Source organism: Symphalangus syndactylus, chromosome 4 (assembly GCF_028878055.3).
Source record: "Symphalangus syndactylus isolate Jambi chromosome 4, NHGRI_mSymSyn1-v2.1_pri, whole genome shotgun sequence".
NCBI lineage: Eukaryota > Metazoa > Chordata > Mammalia > Primates > Hylobatidae > Symphalangus > Symphalangus syndactylus.
The window spans coordinates 86,509,431-86,528,524 of NC_072426.2; positions in this window are offsets into that span (position 1 = coordinate 86,509,431).

Below are 19,094 nucleotides of genomic sequence, written 5' to 3' on the forward strand. Positions count from 1 at the left end.
TGACGTTATTCCCATATCGTAGGCATGTGACTAATTGTAGGCGTGTAATGAAGTGTTCACATCTTATTACATATTTAATTCCTAAGGCATTTCTACAGTTTTACTTGAGAATTTTGGAACTCCCAGTGTGTTTTTCATGTTTCAAACCTTTTTACAGGCCCTGAAAAAACCCAAAGGCCTATATTCTGGAACCGTAATGGACAAAACAGCCCTGGGAAGTATGCTTGGGAGGATGGCGAGGGCTGGGTTTGCTGAGGGAGGTGCCAGCTAAGGTGCTGGGCACACCAGAGGCAGGGGATCTGGACCACAGCTGTCAGTTTGATGAACACACTAATGGTGGAGTGACCCCACCAGGAGTGGCCAGCAAGCAGGGTCCAACAGGAAAGACATCTGGGAGGCCAGCAGGTGGAATCCTGGCTCTGCCACCTTCGTGCTGTGTGATATCAGCCAAGTTACTTGCCCTCTCTGATTCTCAAATGCTCAGAGGCCCTTTGACCTTTAGAGTCTGTGGGACCCGAGTGACCACGAGGCTCTGGTTTGTTGGTGGCTGCCTCTTTATTTAACTCCTTTTCTCAAATATGGTCTATGGGCTTTGCTTAAAGTGATGTGTCCCGTGCACACTCTTCTCCATGACTTTGAGGCCATGAGAAAGCCCGCCCTGCGGAAGGACTGAGGAAACTAGTGCTGAAGTCTCCTTTGTTGTATCAGTGAAGGGAAGGGGAGAGAGGAGATAAAGTGCTCAGGTTACAGAATGTGAGGATGGTGCTCCTTTTTTCCAACCGAGGACATTCCTAGGCGCTTTATCTCCCCTGTTGCAATTCCTAAATCACAAAAGCCTTATGCATCCAGTTTGGCTGACATCCACCTGCAATGGGAGTGAGTGAGATCGAGCCACTCCTCAGGTGAATGGAAAATTAAGGCCAACCGAGGCCCACCCTGTGCCCCACTGTGGGGCCTAAAAGGAGCAGGCACTGGCCATAAAGCTCTTTGGGGACCCAGCAGAAACAGCAGAGGTGGGGATGTGAGCTTCCGCCTGCATTTGTTCCAGGGTGGGCCAGCGAGGATTTGGGAGGAATGGTGTGGAAAGGCCCTGCCCAAGAAGGCTGGATGCTGGCTGGGGAATGCCCAGGGTGCCAGCTCCCTACCCTGGGGAAAGGCCACGCTGGCATAAGCTGGAGCCAGAGTTCAAGGTCACAGAGAGGCCGCACCTGGGCACCCCTCCCAGCAAGGCAGGGTCCAAGCTGGGAATTACTTCTCTTTGGAAAGTGAGGGGGATGGTACAGAAATATTGCTATTGTTGCTGTTGTCCTGTCACTTCTGGCATTGGAAATGGTGTTGGGCTTCTATGTGACAGGCATTGGAGGTCAAACCTGAAACAAGTGAGGCCCATCCCTTTACTAGGCTCACGTTCTAGGTAGGGAGGAGGCAGCTACCTCCTCCACCTACGAAACAACAAGAGATAGAGAATGCAGTAACTGTCCTAAAGAGAAAAATCAGGGGATGGAGAGAGGATAATGGTGGTCAGGACGGGTCAGGCTTTAGGATGGTAAATGCGGAGTGGTCTCTGAGAAGGGATGAAGCAGAGGAAGTGAGGCTCAGGGAAGTGAAGCACTTGCCCAAGGCTACCTGCTGGTCATGGCAGAGCTAGCAAGCTCATTCTCTCCTCATTATGTCAACCTTCTGGGACCAGAGTCTGGGCAGGGCAGAAACTACCGCACCAGGGGTGTGTGGCTCCAGCAGAGAAAGCCAAGGTGCCCCATGCAATCCAGAAAACGAGCCTTCTGGGCTCAGTCTTCAAAGGAATGACTCTCAGAGTTGTGTCCCCTGCCTTTTCTCCACCATGGAACTTTTCCCAGCTCCACTCTGGTGGGCTTGGGGACAGGACCTGCCCTCTGCAAAGTGATGACCAAGGATAAGTCGGATTTTCAAGGGGACCTTGGAGAACACCACCGTCTTATTGTGCAAAAGAGGAAACAGGTCCAGAGAGGGTGAGCCATTTTTTCAGCATTGCACAGCTGACCTGGAGCAGAGTTTCCTAAAAGCTCCCTCGGTGCTCTTTCCCCTGCTGTGGCCAGACCCTTCCACAGGAACTTACAGGAACCCAAAGGAACAAGTCACTCATGGCAGAATCACTAATGTGATGGAGGGCAGGAGTGAGAGATGGCATAATGTCAATGCTGGCACACGCTTGGCACATGGGAAGCTGTCCATGAGTGGTTGCTTCCCACCACTTCCATCGCCCGGTTTGGGACACGTCTGAGCTCCACTGCTGAGCCCAGGGTCTAGCATGTCATGGGAGCTCAGGAGTTTGCTAATTGGCTACATGAATGCTAAGGTGTGGGATGTGCTCCTTCCTGCTTTCTCATTCTCAAAGAACACTCTTATACACCCGGTTGTGGGGAGGGTATATAGGCAATCAACTTTTGCCTACCCACTTCCATTGTATGATCATGCATGCATGTGGACGTGCACACACACAAACACAAATGCACACACACACACACACACACCTGCCTTCTCAAACTTGTGGGACCAGAAAGGATGCTGCAAGGCCTAAGATAATAATTGCTGGTCTCTTTTTTCTTATGCTTTAGCAGGAAAAACACATTCCTCCAAGCACACAGCTGCAGAGGTCTTCCCGAGCATCATGTAGTCTTTAATCATGTTGTGGAGGACAGGATGATCTGTGCCTCAGGAATCAGCTTAGATGATAACTCAATTCCATGGCTGGGCCCCATTTGTAAGCAGTCATGGCACATCCCATGGAAACCTATAATCTAATTATGGCTGCTGCATCAGTCCTCATCCTTCATGTTGTCATCCACAGCTCCTCACCACCCATCTTACTTGGATGAAGGCTCTCTGAGGTATGAAGGGCAAACATCTGATCCTCCCACTGGAGGCCTAGGCTGCTTTCCTTATTCTCACAGCAGCCACAAGTATTGGGATCACAGCTTGAAAGGCTCTTCTTGGTCCGTGGGACTGGGGCAGTCAGGACAATTTCAGGCCTTTAGTGAACGGAGGCATTTCATTACTTCAGATCTCACCTAGTCTTGGAGGTCCTGGGCATTTTTAGAACTCAACCAGCCAGGCTGCCACTCAGGGTGAGGCTACCTGGATTGTTTATTGGTAACGAATGTTGAATCAGAGACTGTTAGAAAACCAAAAATGAAGATTTTAATAATACAAAAAGCAGAACCTAAAGAGGTTTAATCAGTAGGCTTGGTACCAGTTCTTTGTATGTCTGATAGAATTTAGCTGTGAATCCATCTAGTCCAGGGCTTTTTGTTGTCATTGTTGTTGTAGGTTTTTTATTATTGGTTTAATTTCAGAGCTTGATATTGGTCTAGTCAGGTTATCAGTCTCTTCCTGATTCAATCTTGGGAGATTGTATGTTCCCAGGAATTTATCCATTTCCTCTAGATTTTCTAATTTGTGTGCATAGAATTACTCACAGTATTTTCTGAGGATCTTTTGTATTTCTGCATGTATCAGTATGCGATACTGTTCAAGCACATGGACTTTGCAGTTGGACATTCCTGAGTACAAATTCTGCTTCTGGTAGAGCATTTAGGTGACTTAGTCTGCTGACTAAGCTGCGGTATCTTCATCTGCAAATGAAGATGAATTGTAATATCTTTGTCATTTCTGATAGTACTTATTAGGAAATTCTTTTTTCTTTGTTAATCTAGCTAGTGGTCTCTCAGTCTTGTTTATTTTTTTGAAAATCAACTTTTGGTTTCATTTATCTTTTGTATGGATTTTTGCATCTCAATTTCATGAAGTTCTTCTTTAATTTTAGTTATTTATTTTCTTCTGCTAGCTTTGGGGTTGGTTTGCTCTTTTTCTCTAGTTCTTCTAGGTACAAAGTTAGATTGTTAATTTGAGAATGTTTTAACTTCTTGGTGAAGGCATTTAAGGTTATAAACTTTCCTCTTAACACTGCTTTGGCTGCATCCCAGAGATTTTGTTAAGTTGTATCTCCATTTTCATTACTTTCAAAGTTTTTTTAATTTCTGCCTTAATTTTGATTTTCACCTAGGAGTTAATCAGGAAAAAGTCGTTTAATATCCACGTATTTGTGTAGTTTTGAGAGATCTTCTTGATATTAGTTTCTATTTTTATCGCACTGTGGTCCAAGAGTGTGTTTGGTATAATTCCAATTTTTTAAAATTTATTGAGACTTGCTTTATGACTCAGCATATGGTTGATCTGAGAATATGTTCTGTGTACAGATAGGAAGAATGTATATTCTGTGGTTGTTGGGTGGAGTGAATATCTATTAGGCCCCTGTAGATAAAATAAAAGCTGAAATTAGAAAAAGAGGTTTCATCAGCTTTACTCATTTAAAATGCAAATGTGCTATTAGATAAGGGCCACATCACTTGGCATCAGGCCATAAGACAAGATGTGTCTGGATTATCCTGGGATTAATACTCATTTCCAAACTTCTAGGACTATTGAGAGTTGTTGTTTTTTTTTTCTAGAAATCTCTGATGGACTACATTTGTTCCATAGTTCAGCCTCATCATCTTATGAACTATTTAGATAAGGGATAGAAAGTATCTTTTGAATTCATGTCAGCACCAATAGATTGGTGGTGGCTGCTTTAAAAACTGGGCCTAGAAGGATTCTGAATTCTTAACTGGGCTTAGAGAGAAAGAATGCCATGTTCAAAAAAGAAAGTTCTTGATGGCTGCAGAAGGGGTGAGGTGGCCCATGTGCCACATGACTTGCTATCTTTGCACTGGGCAACCCTAACCTCTGAGAGGGTCCTTGTTAAATAAGATAAGTAGGTCCAGCCCTCAAGTTGTTATCAGTGTAGCAGAGATGATGAGCCACCAAGTGCTGCCAGATCACTGTATTGTGTTCTGGTCATGGCAGGTGCATGTATCAGTATGCAATACTGTTCAAGCACATGGACTTTGCAGTTGGACATTCCTGAGTACAAATTCTGCTTCTGACAGAGCATTTGGGTGACTTAGTCTGCTGACTAAGCTACAGTATCTTCATCTGCAAATGAAGATAATACCCACCTCACAGGGTAGCTGGGGTCATTAAATGATATCAGATTTTGAAGCATTAGATGCTCACCTTGTAGTAATCATTATTACTATTGGTGTGGAAACACAGACACGCCTCTAAACTGTCCTGGGTACAGAGAAGGCTCTACAGACATGCCCCTGTTTTAAATTGCAAGTGATACTCAGGCAGTCTTCAGTAGACAAAGGCAGAGGCCATTCAGTGCAGAGGAGGACATTCTGTCCCCTGGTTAGGAAACCTGAACTATGGAGTAGAAAAAAATATTAGAGTCAATATTCAGAACAACTTTCCTGAAATAAAAGAAGACTTGAATTTTCTGACTGAAGGGTAAATTGATTTAGAGAAGTCAATGCTGAGATGACAGATCCTAACAAAATGAATGTTTGACTTCAAAGAAAAGAATCCTAGGAATATCCAGTAGAAAACCATCTCTCCAAAAACCAATCAAGACAACAACAAAAATAAAAACAACTACCCCAATCACATGAAAACTCAAACCAAGAGAAACACTTGCAGAATGTCAGAATAAGGACTTCTGAAAATCCTTCCTTAACAACAATGAGAGCACTGGCAAAAATGTCAAAATTAACATTTTCAGAGTCCTGGAAATTAACCAAAGGCTTTCAGCAATCCAAGTTAGATTTATTCAAGAAACATAGCTGAATCTCAGTAAGAATAGCAAATTTTGTGGTGTTTTAATTTGCCTTATTCGTAGTCTTCTTTTCCAAGCTCTATGATAGACTTGAACATAAATGTTCTCAGCTAGGCATGGTGGCTCACTCCTGTAACCCTAGCACATTGGGAGGCTGAGATGGGAGGATTGCTTAAGTCCATGAGTTTGAGACCAGTCTGGACAACATACAGACAACTTCTGTCTTTACACACACACACACACACACACACACAATTAACATTCTCACAACCATGACAGCTGTGAAAACCAGCAGCCTGGTAGCCACTGGGGAGGACAGAATAGGTTTGGAGCTCTCCAAAAAAATCCCATCCTCAGAAAGTTGTTACTATTTGATCTGTCTGACAGCTCCCTGGAAAAGGCACATTCTTAGGGATTGTCTTTCCTTAACATGGTTTGGAGCTTAGTCTGTGTGAACAGCCCTATCCTGAGGGAATCTGTCAAAAACAATCAGCAAAAATTGTTTTACATTGCAACTGCCTGAGATGGCAGTACCAGCTGGGGCTAACGAGAGGCTGACCAAAACAGTTGCAAGGAAAAACTGGGGAATGAGGTATTCATAGAGGCTTTGGAAAAGCTCTGACATATTCTTAAGAACCTAGAAGGCCATGTGCATGTGCAGGGTTGTACACATGTCCAAGATGGATCTAACTAGAGCTTAACTTTTGTTTGGCTTTGAGGCTCTGTGCAAGCAGGACGTAAACTCTGAGGCAGAGTTGTCAGCTGCTTGCTGAAGCATTGAAGGCATGGCCCAACACAAACAAAGCTCCTCAGCAAAGGTAGGGAGATTTAGTTGTGCAAGGAATTTAAAGAAATCTCTGTCCAAAAATTAACAGACAACTAAACTGAGGAAAGACTTTGGTGGCTACACATGACAAAAAGTATACATTAAAACTTAGTCCAGGAAATTCACTAAACAGAGAGAAACAGCAGCATCAGCAACAACAACAAAAAGAAGCAACACAAATTGTGAAGGGGGTGAGGTCTGATTTCTGGAGATGCCACATTATTTTATTTAAAACATTCAATTTTTAAGAAAAAAATATGAGAAATTCAAAGAAACAAAATGTGTGGCCTATTCACAGAGAAAAAGCAGCCATTAGAAACTTTTTCTTGAGGAAGCCCAGACATTGGACTTAACTATCAAAGACTTTAGAACAAGTCTTAAAAACGTGTTTAAACGACTAAAGGAAAACATGTTTAAAGAATTTTAAAAAGCATGCCAATGATGTCTTACCAAATACAGCATATCAGTAAAGAGATAGAAAATTATATAAAAAAGGGAACAAAATAAAATTCTGGGTTGAAAGTGCAACTGAAATTAAAAAAACTATTAACCAGAGGGGCTTAACGGCCAATTTGAGCAGGCAGAAAAAAGATTCAGTAAGTTGAATATGGGTCAGTTGAGATTATACAATCCAGGGAACAGAAAGTCAAAAGAATGAAGAAAAATGAACACAGCCTCAGAGAGCATACCAATATGTACATAAACAGAATCCCAAAAGAAGAGGAGATAAAGGGGCAGAAAGAATATTTGAAGAAATAATTGCCATAAACTTCCCAAATTTGACGAAGAACATTAATTTACATGCTCAAGAAGTTCAGTGAACTACAAGTGGTATAAAAAGAAAGAAATCCATACCTAGATACATCAGAGTCAAACTATCAAAAGCCAATGACAAAAAGAGAATCTCGAAAGCTACAAAAGAAAAATAACTCAGCATATACACTCTAGCTTCAAATTCCTCAATAAAATTAACAACTGACTTCTTACCAAAAAAACCATTCAGGCAAGAAGGCAATGGGATAACATATTAAAAGTATTGTAAGAAAATGACTATCAACCAAGAATTCTATATCTAGCAAAGGTATTTTGAAAAAAAAAAGATGAAATGCCCAGATAAATGAAAAATGAGAGACTTCATCATGAGTAGATCTTCCCTACAAGAAATACAAAAAGGAGTCTCTCAGGCTGAAATGAAAGGACACTAGATGGTAACTTCATCTACACAAAGAAATAAAGAGCACTGCAGGGTAATTGCATAATTAAAAAGACAGTATAATGTATTTTTATTTGTAATTCTTTTCTTATCCTATCTGATTTAAAAATAGCTACATAAATGAGTAATTATAAAACTGGGTTGTTGGGCTTATAATGTATAAAGATGTAATTTGTATGATAATATTAACACAAAGGAAGGGGGCAGGAAATGGACCTATATTGAAGCAATCTTTTAATATATTGTTGAAATTAAGTTTGATTGATATGGATTAGATTGTTTTATGATAAAATCCCCAAGGCAAGAATAAGAAAATAACTAAAAATATATTGTAAAAGAAGCAAAAGAATTAAAATGATATGCTAGAAAATATCAATTGAAATCAAAAGAAGGCAGTAATGAGGGAAAAGAAAAACAAAGAAGATGTAGGACATATAAAAATAGCAAAATGGAAGGTGTAGAGCCTATCTTTTCAGTAAATCATATGAAATGTAAATAGAGTAAACATACCAATCAAAATGCAGAGATTGTGATTTTAAAAAATGAATCAACTATGTGTTATCTATAAGAGACATATTTTACATTCAAAGACACAAATAGGTTGAAAGTAATGGGATGGAAAAAGATAAACCATGAAAGTAGTAGCCAAAGGGGAGCTGGAGTGGCTGGCTATACTAACAGCAGACCAAATAGACTCTAAGACAAAAATTATTACAAGAGACAAAGAAAAACATTTTATAATTGTAAAAGTTTCAATCTATTAAGAAGACATGGCAATTAAGAATATATATGCACTTAATAGCAGATATCCAAATAAATGAAGCAAAAACTGAAGTAAGAAATAGAAAATGCAACAACTATAGTTGGAGACATCATTACTCCACTTTCAACAATGGGTAGAACGACCAGGCAGAAGATCAACAAGGATATAGAAGATCTGAAAAAGATAGTAAACCCACTAGAGCCGGTAGTTACCCACAGAGCACTCCACCACCACCAACAGAATAGACATTCTTTATATGTGTATATGGAATGTTCTCAAGAATAAATCTTGTCATGAGAAGAATAGTGGCCCCCAAAGATATCCATGCCCTAATCCCTGGAACCACGTTATATTTACATGACAAAAGAGGCTTTGCAGATATGATTAAGGGTATAAACCTTGAGATGTGGAGATTACCCTGGATTGTCTGGGTGGGCCCAATCAAAATACATGAGTTCTTAAAAGTGGAGACACTTTCCTAACCATGGTAGGGAGATGAAATGGAAGGAGGAGGAGACAACTGAGGTGTGAGAAAGGTTTAAGTGACTACTAAACTGATGGACTTGACCCACCGTTGCTGCCTTTGAGGATGGAGGAAGGGTACTATTAATAAGGGAATGTGGGTAGCTTCTAGAAGCTGGGAACAGTTCAGCTGACAGCCAGCAAGGAAGTGGGAATCTCAGTCCTACAACTTGCAGGAACTGAATTCTGCCAACAACTCGAATGAACAAGGGAACTCTCCGAGAATTTCCACAAAGGAATACAACCATACAGATTCCTATTTTTAGCCCAGTAAGACATGTCAGACTTCTGATCTTCAGAACCACAAGATAATAAATTTGTGTTAGGTGCAAATTTGTGGTAATTTGTTATGGCAGCAATAGAAAACACATATGTGTATATTCAGCCATAAAACAAAACTCGGTAAATTTAAAATAATTGAAATCATATAGAATATGTTCTCTAACAATAGTAGAGTGAAATTAAAAACCAAAAACAGAAAGAAATTTCGGACATCCACAAATATGTAGAAATTGAATGACTCACTCCAAAATAATCAATGGGTCAAAGAAGAAATCACAATGAAAATTAGAAAATTATTTGAAATGAATGAAAATAAAATCACAACATATCAAAGTGTATGGGATGCAGTCAAAGCAATACTTAGGGAGACTTTTATAGCTGTAAATGCCTATATTAAAAAGAAGAAAGATCTCAATAACCCAAACTTCCACCTTAAGAAAGTATAAAAGGAAGGGCAAACTAAGCCCAAAGCAAGCAGAAAGAAGAAAATAATAAAGATTGTAGTGGAAATAAATAAAACAGGGAATAGAAAAAACACTAAGGGAAAAAACAAGAGTAATTGCTTCACTGAAAAGAGCAATAAAATTAGTAAACCTTTAGCTTGACTGACAAGAAAAAAGTTATGTGCCGTATTTCATTCCCTATACATTAAATTATTAAATTATCAATGTATAGGGAATTAAATTATTAAATTATTAATGTTTAGAGAATGAAATAGGGCACACCACTACCACCTCATAGAAATAAAAGGATTATAAAGGAATACTATAAACAATTGTAAGACAGCAAAATTTTAACTTAGGTGAAATGGAAAAATTCCTAGAAAGACAGGAACTACCAAAACTGAATCAAGAACAAATAGAAAATTTCAATAGACCTTAGTAAGTAAAGGAATTAAATTAGTAATTAAGAAACTCACCATGCACAAAAAAGCTCAGTACCGAACGGTTTCGCTGATTAGTTTTCCCAAACATTTAAAAAAGATTATTGTCAATTCTTCATAATCTTTTCCAAAAATAGAAGAAACAAACTTCAACTCAGTCTATGATGTCATTATTATCATGATACCAAAACAAAAGACATTCTAAAAGAACAGAGCAATATCTTTCATGACTATTAATACAAAAATTATCAACAAAATACTAGCACACTATACCCAGAAACATATAAAAATGATTATGCAACACAATCAAGTGAAATTTATTTCAGGAATGCAAAGTTGGTTTAACATAATAAAATAAATCTAATTAATACACCACATTAATAAAATGAAGGACAAAATCCACCTAATCTCAATAGACGCAGAACAAACATTTGACAAAATCAATATCCTTTCATAATAAAACACTCATAAAACTAGAAATAGAGGAGAATTTATGAAATCTAATAAAGAGCATCTATGAAAAACCACAACTGACATCATCCCAAAGGGTGAAAGAGTGGATACTTTCCTTCCAAGACCAGTAAGAAGGAAAGGAAGTCCATGCTCACCACTTCTATTCAACATTGTATTAGAGGTCTGAGCTAGGGAAATTATGCAAATAAGTAAGTATGTAAATTTAAAAAATAGCATCCAAATTGAAAAGAAAGATGTAAACTATATTTACAGATGACATAATCTAAGGAATTCACAAAATAACTATTACAACTAATAAATGAGTTCAGCAAGATTGCACATACAAGAACAGTATGAAAAACAATTATATTTCTACACACTAGCAATGAATAATCTGAATATAAGATTAAGAACAGAATTCCATTTACAATGGCATCAGACAAAATAAAAGGCTTATGAATAAATTCAACAAATAAGTCTAAGACTTGTACGTACTGAAAACAATAAAACACCACTAAAGGAAATTAAAGAAGACCTAAATAAATGAAAAAACATCCTATGTTCATGGATTTGGAAGACTTAATATTGTTAAGATGTCAATGTTTCCCAAATTGGTCTACAGATTCAATGCAATCTTGATTGAAAGATTGTGTGCCTTTTTCTCAGAAATTCATATGCAGATGCAAGAGACCCAGAATAGCCAACATGATCTTGAAAGAGAGAGGACTACACTTCCTGATTTAAAAACTTACTACAGGTTGGGTGCAGTGGCTCACACCTGTAATGCCAGCACTTTGGGAGGCTAAGTTGGGAGGATTGCTTGAGCCTAGGAGTTTGAGATTAACCTGGGCAACATAATGAGATCCCATCTCTACAAAAAATAAAAAAAGATTAGCTGGGCGTGGTGGTGTGTGCCTGTAGTCCCAGCAACTTGAGAGGCCGAGGTGGGAGGATCACTTGAGCCCAAGAGGTCCATGATACAGTGACCTATGACCAAGGCACTGCACTCCAGCCTGGGCAACAGAACAAGACCCTATCTCAAAAACAAAATGAAACAAAACAATCCCCCCAAACCCCAAAGAAAACCAAACTTACTACCAACGTCTTGTAATCAAGATAGCCCAATACTAGAAATGTAATAGAATTGAAAATCCAATATTAAACCTTCATTGATGGTTAACTGATTTTTGACAAAGGTGCCAAGACAATTCAAGAGGATTAAAAAAAAGCATTAACAAATGATGCTGGGACAACTGGATTTCCACATGTAAAGGAAGGAAGCTGGACACTTACCTTACATCATGCACAAAACTTAACTCAAAATGGATCAAAGTTCTAAATCTAAAAGCTAAAACTATAAAACCATAGAGGCAAATGTTCATGACCTTGGATTGGTAAAAGGATTATTAGATATAACATCAAAAGCAGAAGTGACCAAACAAAAAAAATAAATGAGGCATTATGAAAATTGACAGCTTTTGTGCTTCAAAGGACACCATCAAGAAAGTCAAAAAGCAACCCACAGAATGGGAAGAAGTATTTGCAAATCAAATATATATATATAATCTGATAAGCGACTTATATCCAGAATGTGTGAAGAACTCTAACAACTCAGCAATAAAAGACAATAACCTAATTAAAACATGGGCAAATGATTTGAATAAATATTTCTCCAAAGAAGATACACTCATGATCAAAAAGCACATGAAAAGATGCTTGACATTATTAGTCATTAGGAAAGTGCAAATAGAACCGCAATAAGATATAACTACACACCCAATAGGATGGCTTTCATAGAAAAAGACAGGCAATAAGAAGTGTTGGTGAAGATGCAGAGAAATTGAAAACCCCATTCATTGCTGGTGTGAACAGAAGATGGTGCCGTCACTTTGGAAAACAGTTTGGTAGTTCCTCAAAAAGTTGGGTGTAGTATTATCATATGACCAAGGAATTCCACTCCTAGATACATACCCAAGAGAACTGAAAACATATATCCACACAATATCTTGTACAAGTGTATTCAAAGCATCATTATTCATAATACCCAAAAAGTAGAAACAATCCAAATGTCTGTCAACTAACGAATGGGTAAACAACTGTGGTACTCCTTTCCAGTGGTAAGAGAGAGAATTGATTAGGGAAACGAGGCAGATTCACTAAACTCTACTGAAGGACGGACCTGAGCCAACAGTTCACAGGAAAAAAAGGCCTTTAAATATATAAAAAGCATCACGTTTAAAGCTTCACTTGTCATCATGGGAAGTCAAACTAAAACACTGAATTACTATACTTTGTCCACCAGATGAGTGAGGATCAAATTTTGAAGATGTACTGTCTTAGTAAGAGGTTTAGGAAATTGGTATTTTCCTTCTGTACTGATGAGAATGGGGACATCTTGACAAAATCTATCTTAAGTACAATTCCACATGCCCTTTGATCTAAACACAATGTTTTAGGAGTCTATCCTATGATGATACAAAGTAATGTAAGAATGTTTATTGCAATAACTTCCAATAACAAGCTACTGAAACCAGCCTAAACAACCAAAAACATTAAATGAGTAGAGATTGGTTAAATAAATTATGGTACATTCACAATGAAATCTTACACTGCTATTAAAAAGTATTAATTTTTCCTAAAGATATATTAAATACATATAATTTAAAATAGAAAGAAGACTAGCATTAGACAAAAGCTAGAGAAGTAGTGACAGTACATATATTTTTGCGTATTCCTAGAGAATTTCTAGAAGCATATACAGGAAACTTAACAATTGTGAGAGAATTTGGAGAGGACTTTGGCTGGGGGTTCTGGAGTGGTGCAGAGATTTATTTTCACCACTTACTCTTTTGTACTACTTGATTTTCTAGAAGCATATGCAAGATGAATTTCTAGAAGCATATACAAGAAACTTAATAACTGTGAGAGAGTTTGGAGAGGACTTTGGCTGGGGTCTGGAGTGGTGCAGAGATTTATTTTCACCACTTACTCTTTTGTACTACTTGATTTTTATCAAGTGCATGCATTACTTTTTTGCCTTTTAGGTTTTTATTTTATGCATGTTTAGGCTTTTAAATTTTCAGATAATCGTAGATTGACAAGAATTTGTGAAGGGGTCCCAATATCCTTCACCCAGTTTCTCCATTGTTTACATTTTACATTCTATAGAACAATATCAAAACAAGGAAACTGACATTAGCACAATGTGCGTTCTTCTATTACATTGTATCACATGTGTAGATTCCTGTAACCACCAAGACACAAAACTATCCCATCACCCCAAGATCTCTCCTGCTACCTCTTTGTAGTCACACTTCCTCACCACCGCCTCTAACGCCTGCCAACCACTAATCTGTTTTCACTGTTTATAATTTTGCCCCTGGAAGAATGTTATACAAGTGAAATCGTACAGTATGTGACTTTTTGAGATTGGTTTTTTTCACTTAGCCTAATGCTCTTGAGATCCATCCATTTAGTTATCTGCATCAATAATTTGTTTCTTTTTATTGCTGAATATTGGCATAGATGTGTCACTTAGTTTAAGCATTCACTTAGTGAGGGACATTTTGGTTCTTTTCTAGTTTCTGGCTATGATAGGAGGACACAGGAGAAAATCATCTGGACCTAGGAGTTGAGGATGAGTTCATAGGCATGGCACCCAAGTACGATTCATTAAAGAAAGAATTGTTACATTGGACTTCATCAAAATTAAAAACTTTTCCTCTGCAAAATATTCTGTTAAGATGATGAAAGGACAAGCTATGGAGGGGAGAAAATATTTGCAAACTGCGTATCTGGCAAAGGACTCACATTTACAATGCATAAAGAGCTCTCAAAACTCAACAGTAAAAAAAAATCTAATAAGAAATTGGGCAATAGACATGAAGAGACATTTCATGGCCGAGGCAAATCAGCATGTGGGAATATATTTAACATCATTAGGCTTTGGGGAAAGGTAAATTGAGATAATGAGAAATCACTCCACACTTACTTGAGCAGTTGAAATAAAAACGTAATGATAAAACCAAATGCTAGCAAGGATGCAGAGAAACCAAATTTCTCATCCCTTGCTTGTGGGAATATAACATGATACACACAGCCACTCCCAAAAATAGATTGACGGTTTCTCAAAAAACATGCACTTACTATATTACTCAACAATCACATTCCTGGGCTTTTATCAGAGAAATTATAATTTAAGTTTGCACAAAAACCTACAGACAAATGCTCATAACTGCTCTATTCGTCATGTTTCTATTGGCAGGTAATTTACATACAACGAAATTCAAAAATCTTAAATTTCACAATTCAATGTGTTTTGTCAAATGCCTGCACTCCTGTCCCTCCCCCACTGTAAGATTTAGAACATTCTAGCACCCCCAAAAAGTTATTTCATGCCCCCTTCAGCTAACCTCTGCCATGCCACTCCATCCATAAACCCCAAAGCAACTATTAAAAAAAAAAAATTGGCAAAAACCGCAATTACTTTTGCACCAACCTAATACTAGTCTGATTTTTAAATCACAGCTTCATTTTCATATAAATGGAATCATACAATGTTTATTCTTTCATACCTGACTTCTCTCATTCAGGAACACGATTCAGAGCTTCTGCTGTGTAGTAGGGGGTATCAACAGTTCATTTTCTTTTATTGTCTGCTAACATTCCATTGTATGGATTCAACCTAGTCTGTTTATTCATTCTCCTGTGAATGAATATTTGGGTTATTTCTAGTTTTTGTCTTTTATGAATAAAGTTTCTATTTTGATCTTTTTATAAGTCTATTTGTTAGATATGAGTTTTCACCTCTTTATCCTTGGATAAAAACCTAAGGATGGACTCGCTGGATAATATAACAGGGTATTTGCTTAAATTTACAAGAAACAACCAAACCGTTTTCAAAAGTGTTTGCATTCTTTTCCTTACTCGCTAGAAATATATGAGGTGGGCTTGTTTGAAGTTTGTGGATGTGCATGCGCTTCTCATGTGTGTACTGGCATTTGTCTACGTTCCTTTGTGAATAATTCACCCAAGCCTTTTGCTCATTTTAAAAAATTGAACTTTTTGTTGAGTTATAGGAATTCTTAAATACTCCAGAATCAGGAATCAAGTCACTTTGTTATGTTTTATGCATATTTTCTCCTAGTCTTTGACTTGTCTATTGACTTGTTTCTTACTGATGAAGTTTTTTTTTTCTCACGGCTTAAGTCCAAGGTGTGTCTTTTTCGTCCAGCCAGGTGGCCCCGGCAGGTCGCTCCTCAGGGACCCACATGGGCCAGGGCGGTGCAGCAGTGACCCACAGGGGCCAGTGCAGTGAAGTGGCTTGGAAACCTGATAGGAGAAACAGACTGCTGAGTTGTGAGAACACTCAGCGCTCCAGAAAACTGGTGTTCAACAGAACGCGTCACTCTGGCTTCCACTGCTGCTGCTGCGGAGTCAGGTTCTCCTGCAAGATCCCGCGCGCCCGCCCCCGCGCGCGCGTCCCCTTCTCTCTCCGGAGAACGTCTTTCTGCTGGCGGAGGCGGCTACGAGAGGGCGCTGCGGTGGCGGGTTTCCGGCACGCCTTGGCGCCACTAAGAGGCACTGAGGCGGCGCTGCGCCCTGACTGCCGGTTGGAGGCTACAGGGGCTCTGGGGCAGGGGCCGCTTTTAGGAGTTTGCTGGTCAGGAGGGGGGACGCGACCTGGTCCAAGATCTGTCTGCAGGGGACCCTTCCCAGCCGACGTGAACACAGACGGGGCAAAGGGGCCGTCCGGGGAGCAAGGGCAGCCCGGGAAGAGGAGTAGGGGCTGAAACCAAAGGCAGCCTGGGTACCCAGGTTTTCCCAGGGACCAAGTCCGCCGGTTAGCTGGGCACAGGGAGGCATGGAGAGCGGCAGCAACTGCGTTGGGATGGGGCGGCTGCCCCCAGGTTGGGGCGGTGACCCATGTTCCACCAGGCCAGGCGCAGGGCTGAGGTGGCTGACTCCTGTTTCACAAGTGAAGACCTGGTCACCCCAGCAGCAAGGCATTCCGGAGTGGGAGAATTCCTGAGTCCTGGGGAGGCAGCCGTGGTTACAGGGCTGTGGCCCTGAGCAGGAGCTGGCTGGCCCAGCAGGCTGGGCCGAGCTCTTCAGTCAAGGCTGAGCGCCAGGCACCAGGGACTCGGGTCTGAGAGACCTGATGCACATCCTGCTCCAGAGCAGATCACAGAGATGCGCCCGCATGAATCCCCAGGCCAAGCCCGGAATTCCGTGGAAGATGCCCATGGGCCAGGAACACAGGTAGTCACCGCGCTAGGGCATCACACAGGGCCCACCTTGGCCAAATACCACGAGGGAACTTGGACACCTGCATGGGGCCATGGAAGTGCCTGCAACCTCACACTCAGGCCTAGGGCTTACCGAGGTGTTGCAGATATTTGTGGTCTCAGAGTGGGAGCTTGGGGAATCAGTATCTGCTCCTCACTACAGGGACAGAGATGCAGTGGCCTAGGACACATCACAAATATTTTAAAAGACGTCCTTGGTCAAGGACAGAGGTAGCCAAAGCCAGCCTTGTCCCAGGAAATTAACCCAGGACCCCAAAGCGCAGAGCTGTTAGGTGGGAGGGAATTGGTCTGTATGTGTCCCTATAGTGTTGCAACACTTCAGCACTGGGCTCCCTGTCCCACACTCACCTTCCATACTCAAGCCAGAGGCTTACGAAAGCCGAGCTAAGATCCTCCCCTGCCTGTCCCTGTAAAGCTTCCCCACTGTCTCTGGAAATCCTTTGAGCTTCTTAACCCCACAGCATGAGCCCGCTCTGACTCAGGCCCTGACAAGCTCTTTCTCTCCTGTCTCTCCCTCCTCTGTTGATATGGACACACCATTCCTTTGGCATGTTTAGTACAGACCAGATCCCCTGCTGTTGTTAGCGTTCCTCCCTCTCCCCGGAATGTTTTTCCGTATCTGTCTACCTGATAAGCACTAAGTCATCCTGCAAAGCTCTGCACAGCTATCACCTTCCCTGAGGAGCCTCCCCTGGCCAGCCCCACCCTGTTGCAGGCAGAATGGTTGGCCGTGGTAACAATGTGGGTTGCTGACCACAAATCCATTCCCCCTTTATTCCTTGCCAAGGGAATGCTAATTTTGCCCAGGTTGTCAACCCTCAGGGAGGTGACCCTAAACATGCCAAGTCCAACACACTAGCTCTACCCCCTGAAAGCATGAGACCAACACGGGTGGGCATGTGCCCGGTTGTGGCCTTGCTCTCATGGACTGCAGGTCAGGGGTGGGAAGCTCTTATAGAGCAGCCCCAGGAGCCTTAGGGACCATCCTGCTGGCCATGCCATGGCAGTGTCAGAATGCCAAACAGCACCCGGGGTGAAGGAGCTACTGAAAGAGTGGAGAGACTCCACTTTGTCCTGTTAGATCTGTCTCAGAAGTATTTTTATTAGGGTTGGCTGGGTAAGCTTTCTTCCACAGGGAGCCTAAGGGGGCCCAGAGAGTATTCTCAGAATTGGAGGCCATCAAGGATTGGCTCGGGCTCGCTGGCTAGTAGGCTCTCCTGTTCCCAAAGTCCATACTCTTGTTTGTTGTTATTCAAAAATATTCGTTGAAAGCCTGCTATCTACTAGGCCCTGAATGTTTAAAAACAAAGTTCCTGCCTTCAAGGGGCTCACAGCTTTTCTGAGAAGACATGTAAACAGATAAAATGTCATTAGGGTGTAGTTCTGTGTAATAGAGAGTGTTCTTAGGTGCTAACAAGAGCATCTACTCTGTAGTTTAAGCAGAAAACAAATGTATGAAAGGCTATTGGACGGCTCACAGAAGTCTGTGTGGCACGAACACTGTGTCTCAAATCATGCTGCAGGACAAACTTGGGGCTCAGTATGCTGGACCATGTTGTGCCTTCTCTCCCAGCCAGCGCTGCAATGGAAGAAAAGGAATTCAGCTCCTAGGAAATGCAAAACATTGATCTGAGGCTAGAGAGCGCGTATATGTAGATATCATCTCTTGGAGGGAATTAGAAAGCAACCATGATAGAGCTATGGCAAGGCTACAAGTAGGGAATACCTACGGCAAAGAATAACCAGAGCTAGATGATAAAGTAGTAAAACCAGATTTTATTCAAGACTATTGCAATAAGCGAAAAGACACCTCAATATACAGTCAGGCTCATTCTAAAAACAGCATGAGAAGTTGAGACTTGGAGCCACGGAGCAGGTAGGAGTTGAAAGATGGAAAATTACCAAGAGGAAATGCCAGGGGTGAGGGTGATGCTGGCTAAACTGACCTAACAGGAGACCTGCTGAAGAAAGGCCAGGGTGACCAGACATCACCTGGGAAGGTGGAGGATGAGGACCCTGAGCAGATATTGGGAGTGGTCACATAGGAACAAGGGGAGTCTTGCTGAATTGACTTAGTGGGGTTCTTGCTCAAATTGGATTTTACAAGAAAGTACACAGATGAGCCCAGAAGGTTCAGGAGCCTGACTCA